We start from the raw sequence: 4849 nt of genomic DNA, 5'->3' as shown, positions 1-4849 counted from the left end.
GGGAACGTTTGGCCGATTCTCCTGTCAGAGAGATCTTCAACTCCCACCTCCGGCAGAGCTTTGACCAGATCCCGAGGGAGTCTGGAGATATTGAGTCCGAGTGGACCATGTTCTCCACCTCCATTGTCAACGCGGCCACTCGGAGCTGTGGCCGTAAGGTCTCCGGTGCCTGTCGAGGCGGCAATCCCCGAACTCGGTGGTGGACACCGGAAGTAAGGGAGGCCGTCAAGCTGAAGAAGGAGTCCTATCGGGCCTGGCTGGCTTGTGGGACTCCTGAGGCAGCTGATGGGTACCGACGGGCCAAGCGGACTGCAGCCCGGCTGGTTGTGGAGGCAAAAACTCGGGCCTGGGAGGAGTTTGGTGAGGCCATGGAGAAGGACTATCGGTCGGCCTCGAAGAGATTCTGGCAAACCGTCCGGCGCCTCAGGAGGGGGAAGCAGTGCCCTACCAACGCTGTTTACAGTGGAGGTGGGCAGCTGTTGACCTCGACTGGGGATATCACCGGACGGTGGAAGGAATACTTCGAGGATCTCCTCAATCCCGCCGTCACGTCTTCCATTGAGGAAGCAGAGGCTGAGGGCTCGGAGGCGGACTCGTCCATCACCCAAGCTGAAGTCACCGAGGTGGTCGAGAAACTCCTCGGTGGCAAGGCACCGGGGGTGGATGAGATCCGCCCTGAGTACCTCAAGTCTCTGGATGTTGTGGGGCTGTCTTGGCTGACACGCCTCTGCAACATCGCGTGGCGGTCGGGGACAGTACCTTTGGACTGGCAGACCGGGGTGGTGGTCCCTCTTTTCAAGAAGGGGGATCGGAGGGTGTGCTCCAACTATAGGGGGATCACACTTCTCAGCCTCCCTGGGAAAGTCTATGCCAGGGTACTGGAGAGGAGAATCCGGCCGATAGTAGAACCTTGGATTCAGGAGGAACAGTGTGGTTTTCGTCCCGGTCGTGGAACACTGGACCAGCTCTATACCCTCTACAGGGTGCTGGAGGGCTCATGGGAGTTTGCCCAACCAATCCACATGTGCTTTGTGGATTTGGAGAAGGCATTCGACTGTGTCCCTCGCGGCGGCCTGTGGAGGGTGCTCCGGGAGTATGGGGTCCGGGGCCCTTTGCTAAGGGCTATCCGGTCCCTGTACGACCGGAGCAGGAGCTTGGTTCGTATTGCCAGCAGTAAGTCAGACTTGTTCCCGGTGCGTGTTGGACTCCGGCAGGGCTGCCCTTTGTCGCCGGTTCTGTTCATAATTTTTATGGACAGAATTTCTAGGCGCAGCCAGGGGCCGGAGGGGGTCAGGTTTGGGGACCACGCGATTTCATCTCTGCTCTTTGCAGATGATGTTGTCGTGTTGGCCTCATCAAACCAGGACCTCCAGCATGCACTGGGACGGTTTGCAGCTGAGTGTGAAGCAGCTGGGATGAAAATCAGCACCTCCAAATCCGAGGCCATGGTTCTCAGTCGGAAAAGGGTGGTTTGCCCGCTTCAGGTTGGTGGAGAGCTCCTGCCTCAAGTGGAGGAGTTCAAGTATATTGGGGTCTTGTTCACGAGTGAGGGAAGGATGGAACGGGAGATTAACAGGCGGATCGGTGCAGCTTCTGCAGTAATGCGGTCCCTGTACCGGTCTGTCGTGGTGAAGAAGGAGCTGAGCCGCAAGGCGAAGCTCTCGATTTACCAGTCAATCTACTTTCCTACTCTCACCTATGGTCATGAGGACAAGATCCCGGATACAAGCGGCCGAAATGAGCTTTCTCCGCAGGGTGGCTGGGCGATCCCTTAGAGATAGGGTGAGAAGCTCTGTCACTCGGGAGGAGCTCAGAGTAGAGCCGCTGCTCCTCCACATCGAGAGGGGTCAGTTGAGGTGGCTCGGGCATCTTTTCCGGATGCCTCCTGGACGCCTTCCCGGGAAGGTGTTCCGGGCATGTCCCACCGGGAGGAGACCCCGGGGAAGACCTAGGACACGCTGGAGAGACTATGTCTCCCGGCTGGCCTGGGAACGCCTCGGTGTCCCCCCGGAAGAGCTGGAGGAAGTGTCTAGGGAGAGGGAAGTCTGGGCATCCCTGCTTAGACTGCTGCCCCCGCAACCCGGCCCCGGATAAGCGGTAGAAGATGGATGGATGGATGGGTTTTGTAATTAACTGCCAATGAAATATAACACAAAATATAGCATTGTATGTTATTTAATTTTTGTACTTAGCTTGGGTTCTTTTACAGTCTCAGATCTAATAATCTCCTGTTTAACTAACATTCAATTAGTGTCTTTGAACCGAAAGCAACGGTTGTCTTTTACACCAACGCCTCTCTGTGACGCCTCTACCTCCAGTGTGAGGATGACTGCTGGATTGGCATTTTTTGTATATCGTGGACTTTAGCTGGTACGATGTCTTTGTCTGTGTACAAGTTGCCAAAGAAGAATATGCTCTTCTGCTTGATGATACACGTGTCACTGTTAAACACCAGACATGTTTCCACAGCTCTTTCCATTAGACTTATCAGATTCCGACTCGAGGAATATTGTTTTTTCTTCACTGGTCACGAACACTCATGCGGATTATTCTATAGTTGTTCACCTCCAAAACTCACCTAAACCAGCAAAGCATTTCATTTATGTCTCAGAATAAGCTCGTTCCAGCATAACACTGGCATCAAATCTCACTCAGAAAGCATACATTGTCACTCATAACACATTGTCCTAACATTAACAACAGGGAATATTTCAATAATCCTGAAATTTTATTTTTCACATAAATCAGTATTTCATCCTAGAATAAGAATAGCATTTTTACATTTTACGGGCTGTACTACAGCAGTTGTAACAAGAATTAATCAGAAACTTTGCACATAGTAATTTATTTGTAAAAAAAAAAAAAAATAGTTGGGGGAAAAAATTGGAAATTCCAGGCCTGCAATAATAATTAATCATAAATATGATCAGTGAAATGCGACACTATTTATCAGCTTGATCTGTTTGGCATTGTGAAAGCAGCAGATTTGATCAATATTGCAATGTGTTGCAGAGCCTTACGGTCCATCTGACACTTATCTCTGTACATGTGAATGATCTCGCAGTTTTTACCAGTTGTTACAGTCGTGTGAAGCCATAGGATGAGACGCACCACAAGTATTCAGTCACACTCTGCAATCAAATGTGTGGGAAAATTATTTTCTTTTTTGTGTCTCATTGAATGTGTGAGAAGGGTAGAAGAAGCTGCTATTTGCAGTGTTGAATGCTTATTTAGAAGAAAATACAGTGAAATAAACGTATAAATATTTATAAACACAATATTTTGCAATATATATCTTTGAGAAACCACCACAATATAATGGAGTGAACTACTGGAGATTACAGTTTTTCTTTGATTGCTTAAATGTGAAATTAAAAAAGGAGACTTTTCTCAAAACTCTAAACACAAACCCATAACTTCTCATCCATTTCCTTAAACTTCCTATTTTCAGGTCAATATGAAGCTCTCCACACAAAACAATTCAATCTTTTTGAAAAACAAAAAACAACTTTGCCCTATGACATGACACACGAGCCCTCAAAAACACACACACACACACACACACACACACACACACACACACACTCACACTACAACATCTTACACACTGGTGAGATCATTTCAAAACAACACTACAAAAAAAAAACAGTAATACGCAAATTATTCACACGACTGCAACAACCGGTAAAAACTGCCAGATGGTTCACATGTACAGAGATAAGTGTCAGATGGACCGTAAGGCGCTGTAACAAATTGCAATATTGATCAAATCTGCTGCTTTCACAAGGCCAAACAGATCAAGCTGATAAATAGTGTCGCATTTCACTGATCATATTTATTATTATTAACGTTTTTCTGAATTGCTAAAACACTAAAACCCATTCTCTGAAACAAATTCTCAATTACAAATTTGTTGAATAAATCACTTTCTGTAAAACATTACAGTTTTTCTCGATTGCTTAAACACTATAACCAGGCTTTTGAACTAAAATTTCAAAACCATAATGCCATTTATCAAAAAGCACACCCATTTCACTAAACTATAAACACTATTCCCTGTTTTGACATGAGTCAGATTTGTTGAACTGTCACTGCAAAACTCTACACACAAATCCCTTCATTTCTCATTGCTTAGACCATGTTGTCATTTAGAAAGCACTAGAATTCAGTATTGTTCACTCAAGTCAGCACAGCTTCAGCTCAGTTAGACACAATTACCCAGGTGGAAACACTAAGAGTCAAAATTGAACACACATCAATCAGATCCTTCAATAGAGAGATAAAAGGGCCCGAATCAGTTTATTGGGTTTTGGAACAATGGATCCAGAAAGACATGAAGGAAGAGATCGAGGAGGGATAAGGAGGAGGAGGAGGAAGGGCAAGGGCAAGAAGACAAGCAGTCTCAGATGAAATTCAAGCCACAGTTGCCCATGTCTTTGTCAATGGTGTGACTATGAGGGAGGCTGGGCTACGAGTAAGGCCAAATTTGAGTCGCTTTACCATCACCTCGAGAACCTTCAGGGAGGAGTGGTGGCAAACAAAATTCTATCACTGAATAAGAGACAAACATTTCCAATAGTCTTTGATGAGGTGTATTTTCTTGCAAGAAAAGGCCAGCAGTCGTACAGTCACACAGAGTGGCTGCAGAGTGTGACAGTGAGGGGAGGGCATCCTTTCTCCTTTATAGTCTTGACTCCCAGAATGTTATCTTTCTAGGCCAATGATGGTATTTCAACCATATGTGGAACATTCTTAGACGTGTTCATCATATTGTCTCCTTGAGTGGAGGCCCTCCTGTCACGACCAACACTCTTTACCATTCCAATACAATTCCATATTAGAATATGGT

This window comes from Abramis brama (genome assembly GCF_963993115.1).
Source record: "Abramis brama genome assembly, chromosome: 10".
Taxonomy (NCBI): Eukaryota; Metazoa; Chordata; class Actinopteri; order Cypriniformes; family Leuciscidae; genus Abramis; species Abramis brama.
Note: the sequence above shows the minus strand (reverse complement) of the source record.